Below are 9,021 nucleotides of genomic sequence, written 5' to 3'. Positions count from 1 at the left end.
ACTCCCTCCGTCTCTAAAAGAATTTCTTACTTTTTTTTTTTTTTTTACTGAATGGACAACTCAACTGGTAGCAGAGGTTAAATTTATCACAAGAGACCAAGAATCGAGTCTCACTAACAGCGCGCAGTGCGAGAACAACTTCATTCTCAAAATAAGGGAGTTTTTTGTGCACAGTGAACAAAATGAGGAGCTCATTGTGTCGAGGTGGACAATTCTACCTTTTTGTCACAATAATTTATTCCTGTTTATATTAAAGAGTTTCAAAAATTATTTATTTACATAAATACAACAATATTTGTAATTTCATTGTCCATTTTTTTTTTATTGTTTACTTTCTCCTTCCTCCTCGATCTCTTACTTGACCTTACAAAAAAAAAAAATCCAAAATTAAGTTTACAATGGGTTGTTCTTAGTTGTTGACTTAATTACCAGTTGATGAATCATGGAGCGGTAGTCGATGTAAGGGAATAAGCTGATGATCACTGGGCCTCCTAAGCATGATCATTCTTCTTCTACTGTGATTGCGGCGGTGTTTTGAAAAACGTCCTACTTGAAGAGTAAGCTGGTAGTTATCACTTTTTTGGCTAGATATAAGGAGTGGTTGGATCAAACTTTCGCCTACAACAAAGAATTATAATAATGAATTAATCAGTTTAGTTGGCATTAGTGACCGTGTACTCTCATAACGGGATGTTGTTGGTGTTTCTTAGGATCATAATAAACAAAACTAAACGCGTATGCATAATAAACAAGGAGATTCTTGACAAGTAGTGATTACCCCGTTGAGCTGTGCCATTCAAAATGAACAATGACAGACCAATATACATCTTGTATGCCTGAAGTGGTGACTTTAGTCTCTCAAGACTATCTCTGCCACTAACATGTCACTTAATAAAGTAGTGGATTGTATCGATTAGGGACTAAACTCCCCAATTTATGCATACTTAGAGCTTAAAGATAATCATGCATATAACTTATGGAATAAATTTGTATCATGATTTTCTTAAAAAAGAAAAAGAATTTGTATCATGGATATAATAACTAAAGGACCAAAAATACAATTTTTATAAAAGAAAAAAAAAAAAGAAGAAGAAAGAAGGAAAGAAAGACAAAACAAACGATGATTATTCATTGCTGCACTTCCTGTTGCCATGATGAAATACCAGTTGATTTGAAGATAACCCTGTACGGGAATAAGTCAATTTCTTCAAACTATATATATAACACTTTTTGCAAAAATCGGCCACCTAGGCGTTAGTCGTCCCTAGGCCGAGGCAAAAATCGGCCACCTAGGCGTTAGTCGTTCCTAGGCCGAGGCAAATTGCTCCCTAGGCGGCCCGCCTAGGTGACCGGCCGATTAGACGATTTCTAGGTGACCAGCCGACTAGACAGCCGCCTAGCGCTTAACTCGGCCGATTTGACTAAGTTGGCGGCCGACTCAGCTGAATTCGGTCGAGTTAACTCGCCTAACTTGGCAGAGTTAGCCGAGTTAACTCGGGCGAGTATGCCAGGTTAATGTTTTTATTATATTTATATATTTATATATATTTAAGTTTATTTATTTATATAAATAATAGAAGTAAGATATATATATATATATATAATATAATATAATATAATATAATATAATATATAACATACACCCACACACATGCACTATTTTTTTATTGTTATAGGTCGTCGCCTAGCCACCGTCCAGGCGCTAGGTGCTACCGCGCTAGTCTACCACCGACTGGCGGCTAGCGCCTACTACATCAAAAACAACTAAATTGAGTGGTAAATTATAGTACAAAATCAGAGGTATCAATATATATATCTAAGAACAAATCTCAATTTTACCTCTGTAAAAATTTGACTGATCTGATCAGATTTAAAAAAAATGCAGTAGCATTTTCGTAATTATCATCAATTTCATTATGCAAACTTGAATTCTTAATATGCAACTTTTAACAACTAAATATGCAAACATGGTAAATTTTATAAAATCAACAAAAAAACTCAGTCATAAACTCTAAAATCAAAACCCTAAGTGCAATGCATTGCTAGTGCAATCTTTTTATACTAAATGTGCATACCTGGAAAAGTCTGAGAATTGAAGATTTTAGTATTAAGTTTGCTTAGTAAAGTTGGTGATAATTACGAAATTATAATATCACCGTATTTTTTTTATAAAAAAATTGATATAATACGTCTGATTTTTTTTCCTAAATGTAAGGCTGAAATTGGTTCTTAGTTTTCTTCTAAAAACTCGTTCTTATTTGATCCAATATATATATATATATATATATATATATATATATATATATATAACGGAAAAAAAAAAGATTTAAAATTGAAAACACATAATATACATAATTTATTAACTATATATAATATGTTGATTGTATTAGACACATATATAATACGTTAACTGCATACACATCATTTGCATGTTTTGGATTAAGATTTATGGAGTACATTTTAAGATGGACACTGATCGATATTATAATAATTGTAACCTTAATTAGTTAAGTTGATTGAATAGTTAGCTTGATAACTACAAGGTTCTCAATTCAATTCTCACTTATTATTGTTACTAGTTTTATACGCGCATTGCGCGAATGAGTTAATGACCAATGTTTATATTTAAATAAATATTTGAAAGTATATTAATGCAAGATTATATAGGAGAATTTTATACATGGGTAATTGAATGTCGAATTTTTTTATTTAAATATCTAACTCAAAGTATATGAATCCAAGATAATATATAAACCTTACAACCTTGTAAAATCGATAGCCTAAATATTTGGTTTAAAAATGATAGTCTAAATAAATACTACTTTTAATTTGAATTTTTCTGAGTGTTCTTAATTCTTTTTTGAGTAACATTGTCATTGTATTCATCTTTACTATTTGTTCTCTTCCTTTTTGTTGGTAGTGTGTTATTTGTAATTCGATTATTGTTGGTAGCATAGATGACAACGTCATGCAATGAGATTATGATATAGGAGCTATGGACTTCCCTTTAGGTGTTCTGCTTGGGGTTCATTTGGTTCAACCATTATTGTGGTTTAAGAAAAAAGATTAAATAAATTAATAAAAATTTGAAAATTTAAAATATTATGTATTACAAAGATATTAAAAGGTAGTTTCTCGCTTCAATTTGCTGGGTAATGTGTTATTTGAGTACTTCCATTGTCAACAAATCCCCCAAGTAGTTAATATGATTGATTTCAAACTATTCTTTTTTATTTTTTTCATGGTATTAAAGAAATACATATGTATCATTTTTTGGTGTAACTACTAATTTATTTAATTCAATAAGAGTAAAATAGAGTGATTCCGCTTCAATTTGTTGGGTTATTATTTGAGTACTATCTTTGTCAACCAATCCCCAAGTAATTAATATAATTAGCTTCAAATTATTTTTAAATTTTTTTTCATAGTATTAATAAAATACTTGGTAAATAAATATATAACATTATTTTGTACTATAACTTTGATATTTAATTATAAGATAATGTAAAAATAAGATAATGGACAATGTAATGAATATCAATTGATAAATTTGAATGTAAATAATCTTTGCATGAGAGAAAATAAAGACAATATAACTAATGAAATTATTTCTCTTATCTAATTTAATTTTTTGATAATGAATAATTTTTTCAAATAAAGGTATTGTAGACACATAATTATAAATTAAATAAATACATATTATCATTTTTTGTTGTAGCTACTAATTTATTTAATTTAATAAGGGTAAAATAGAGTGAGAAACTTAATCATGTCAAATTTGATTGAGATGAGATTCGAACCTAAGACCTTTCTTATACGTATTAGAAATTAATGGGTAAGTTAAAAGTTAACGGAATATTAATGGAGAAGATAATATTTAAGGGAAAACTTAACGGATAATTATAAAAGTAAGGTTAAATTAGGTAATCTCTATTAATAATATTAATCTGAATTACCTTAACCATCTATTTGATTAAATAATTCATCTGAACCATCCATTTGATTAAATAATTTGACCGCCATTTTTTCTACCCATTTTAGGCCTAACTCTCTTTGGCTTTTATTAGTATAGTAGATTGAGATTGTTTTAACAAACATATATAACAAAACGATTTATTTTCAGGTCCGAACTCCTCCCAATAAGCCAAAGATCATAGTTAAAATTAAATGATTCAAACCACAAAAAGAATAGAGAAAAAAAAAAAGGAAATGAAATTAAGATTTGGGGTCCAGTAGTGCTTACCCTCAACTGCAGCATAGAATCTCCTAGACGTAGCATCTGTAGTGGTGAAGCAGAGAAAGGCAGTGATGAGGAGAAGTGAGAAAATTAGAGAAAAGCTCTTATTGCTAACCATTGTTTTTGATATAGTTATTAGGGTAAAGGCTTTGGGAAGAAGAATATTATATGGTGTTGGATATGGGCATCATTCAACTTCAGTTCCTTTTTATAGTAGGAGAAAGAACTAAGCCACTTTTCGGTATGCAAAATGTAAAAATTAGTTAAAAAAGGGAATGGAATGAAGTTCAAATTTCATCATTAGTTGTCCGTCCATCCAACAATATTATTATTTGGTTACAACAATAAGAAACAAGAAATTTCTTAGCGCTCACAACGTTGGAATAATTTGCAAACACATTTACACCAATATGCACGATGTATACACCAACATGCACGATGTATACACCAATATGTACGACGTATATATAAATATAAATAAATATTAGAATAATTATTTTCAAAAAAAAAATATTAGAATAATTAGTTGACACACGCGCATTGCGCGAATAGTCCAATGCTCAATGTGCATTTTTAAATTAGTATTTTAAAATTTATTAAAGTATCATTCGATATCCTGACGTATATCAATGCACGTATATTAAGAATGTATGCATAACTATGACATGTGGCAAGAATGTTGGAATATCTGGTTTAATAATAGGTGTAGAGGGAAACATCCTCACTCAATAGTACTCTAAGCATAATTTTTGCAACACAAAACCCTATTAATTGACGTGATTCATGCTCCCTCTTGTTGTCACATCCGCTAGAAATGAATTATTGATTTGATCTAATATCTTAGTGTGCTTCACTGCCATTTTTGTGTCTTCTTGGCACAGTAGTGCACCTTCAAAAACATAACCAAATCTTCCTTCCCAAAAAGACAGTGATAATAGGCATAATTTCTCATTTGTGTTGAATATATGTTGTAAATTAGGTGTACTGTTTCATCAATTCCCAACGTGTGATTTTAATTAATTGACCAAAGTTCGTGTTAAATTTTATATTGTATTCTTTTAAAGAAAAAACAACCATCAAAGCGAACTATTATTGCGAAATCAAATCATGAATACAATGAGGGGTATCTGCGTCGTCTCACACCTCCCGACCAGTATATGAGCAAGAAGTTCTAACTAGAGAGTGAGCAATCACATTGCTGTTATTTTGTATTTTGTTTAATATACTTTAACATATTCATAATATATGTTTAACAATTATGTCAATTTTGATTAGAATTGAATTAGAACCTAAGACCTTTTGAAAATCAATGAGTAAGTTAAAAATAATAAATAGCTAACGGAATATTCCGTTATTAAAGTTTACACTAACGGAATGCATGGTATTTAAAAAAAATAAATGATATAATAGACGGTAAAGTACGAAAAATAATAAAAAGTATTTAAATCAAAATAATATTAACCACTCATTTCAACAAACAATTATATCAATATTTTGTAGTTCATATATATTAAGGGCTTAACTTTATTGGCTCTTATTAAGTTGGTAGATATTGATATGTTGCAACATTTAGTTCTCTTGTTGGTGAAGTTATTTCAACGGTTAAATGAGTTTTGTTACAATCTAAATATATTTTTCTCCCAAATACATGGTGGAGTTTATCAATATAATTAATGGTAACTAATGAATTAAAAAAAAAAATTATTGACACGTGGTGAAAGATTTTGATAAAATATTTTGAGAAAAATTACACTTTTCGTCATTAAATTATAGCTAACTTTTTGCCCCTAAACTATCATTGATGATGTTTCACTTTTCGTCTTTTTAATTTTTATTAATTTTTCGTGCTCAATTTTCATCCCTAATACTAAAGTTGTAAATTTTGTCCTTAATATTTTGTTAGTAAATAGACGAAAAGTAAGCATGACAAACAATTAAGAGCAAATTCTACCATTATCATCAATATTTTAGTTTCTGAAAGTTGTCACTTCTACTGAGGGTTTGAACCCACCCCCTTTTATGTGCAGGGTGCAAACGGGTGCCACTAGAGACCACACGATCTTTGGTAACTGAAAGTTACACTTAAAAATATTAATATAAAATATTGTTATTTCCCCATTAGTAGCAATTAATAAGTCAAGGTTCTTGATACCGATATCTTACAATTGGGGCTATATGAAACCGTCTATCAAGGTACTTGATTAGGGGTTCGGTTGAGGTTATCCTAACCGAATCAGACCAAATTGAAGTCAAATTAAATTGTTTGATTTTGGTTTATTACTAAATATCAATTGATTATATATATATATATATATATATATATATATATAATTATAATTATAATTATAATTATAATTATTGGGGACTTTTTGGAAGAAATAATTTTTTTTCTTATAATGTTGCTCAATATCACGAGTTTAGGATTTTAATGTTTTGGAGCAATAACTTGCTCTAAAAAGCTTAGTAATCAAACATTTTTTTAATTGGTTGGACTAGTCAAAACGCAAAAATAGCTTATAAGGCATTTATTAAGCGAGTGTGTTTGGTTAATGAGTTTACACATTAAGAATGAGAATGATAATCATAGTTAGTGTTTGGTTGATAACTTTTTAAAACATAATTATGAGTTTACCCTTTCAATTAAAAATTTCATTCTCTAATTAAAAGGAGTATCATTCCATCTTATATTGGTAATTTGATTTTTAAGTTTGGATTAATACTTTTAATTTTTTGTTTATATTAGTGTTTTGAATGTCATTATATTAGGATCAATTGCCTTGATTTTTTTTTTTTTTATTTCTAAAACTTTTATTCCATCATTCCAATTCTACACTATTACCAAATATTTAAAATACTTTCACCAAAACTCATTACCATTATCAAGTATTTGATTCCCAAACACCTCCTAAAATTTTGGGCGCTCCTAAGAGTGTCACGATCTATAATGGGTAGGAGGAATTATATTCCACACATAGGAGGAATTATATTCCACACAGAAGGATGTGAATAAATTAGACAATAAGTTTTTTTTTTTTTGAGTACTACTGACTTTATTACAATGTAGTATTTGTTCATAACTCCTCCACTGAGGTTCAAACTCACTCTCTTTCATGTGGAGTTTAAATTAGGTGCCACTAGACCACAAGATCTTTAGCAGGCAATAAGTTTTCTAATTATGAGAATAAACAAATTAAATTCGATCTATACTTATGTTTTAAAAAATTATCAACTAAACAATATGTATGACTTTCATTCTCATTCATTCTGTCTAACCTCATGAACCAAATAGGCAAATACACTCTAAAACTTTATAGGCAAAAGGGCACTGAATAGATTTTTATCAAAATTTTAAGCTAAGCCACGTTAAGTTTGTACAAGAGATATGCAAAGTGGAAGTCTTTTACATGCCTTCATTGTTGTTCCTGCACAAATTTAAATTAGTTTTTTTTTTTCTTTATGTTTACAATGTAAAGGGCAAATTATTGCATGGACCATGGTCCACACAGCTGTGTGGACCAAAAATAGAAAGTACATTATTTTTGTATTAAATGTATATTATTTGTGTACTGAAAGTACATTATTTGATAATATATGTCAAATAATATACTTTCAGTACAAAAATAATGTATTCTAAAATAATGTATCTTATATACAAAAATAATGTATTTTTAATATATTAAAAATGTATTTTTTATTTATAGTCCACACAGCTGTGTGGACCATGGTTCATGCAATAATGATTGATGTAAAAGTATATTAGTCTTCCACGCGATTGAATAGTCTGCACTTTCTCAGTTACCGGTCCAAGCCTTCCACTTAAATTCTAGCCCATCTAATTAATACCCGTCATTACCTTATGTTTTATTTCTCGACTTCCTAACAATATATAATATATTGACCACTGTAGTCACTAGGTAGGAAATTAAATGTAATGTAGAATTAGTTTGTTAATGGAAAAAGAAAAGTCTCTTTTTTTTTTTTTTCGAAAAGAAGAAAAAAAGGTATTTTAGACCTTGAATTAAAATGACAGAATACAGAATCCATACTCGTAAAGTACAGAATTTCATAATACAAGACACAACAATTTATAACATAACACATACACATGTATAATGCACTAAAGTCCACAGTGAAGTGTGAACCGTGATCCATGGTGTAATGATTGATTTCCTACCATATATTCCCAAAATGACAAAGAGAAAGACTTCAAGTCAATGCAGTTTAAGCCAATACCAAACTTTTTTCACTGCAAATTTTTTATTTAATATTTATAATTTCTTTTCTCTTCACACCAACTTATCACGCTGTGTAGACACACAAATTATATCGTAGATCGTGGTTCACAATGCATTGTGGACCGTGCATCAAAACGACGTCGTTTTGATTAATGAAAACAGACGGATGAATTCGCGCCACTCACTTTCAGTTCTTATATATTGCAGTTACATTTCAACATAACTGCAGATACATTTCAACAAAACTGTAGTTACATTTTGATATAACTACAGTTTCATTCGATAATATAAAAACACAAATGTGAAACTATTATTCAGTATCAGTTCATATACACTGCAGTTACATTTCAACACAACTGTAGTTACATTTCGATATAACTACAGTTTCATTCGATAATATAAAACACAAATGTGAAACTGTTATTCAGTATCAGTTCATATACACTGCAGTTACATTTCAACACAACTACAGTTACATTTCGATATAACTACAGTTTCATTCGATAATATCAAAACAAATGTAAGACAGTATATTTTGAGATGAACTGT

The sequence above is a fragment of the Ipomoea triloba genome, chromosome 5 (genome assembly GCF_003576645.1).
Source record: "Ipomoea triloba cultivar NCNSP0323 chromosome 5, ASM357664v1".
Taxonomy (NCBI): domain Eukaryota; kingdom Viridiplantae; phylum Streptophyta; class Magnoliopsida; order Solanales; family Convolvulaceae; genus Ipomoea; species Ipomoea triloba.
The sequence above is the reverse complement of the archived record's forward strand: the minus strand, read 5'-3'. Positions refer to the sequence as shown.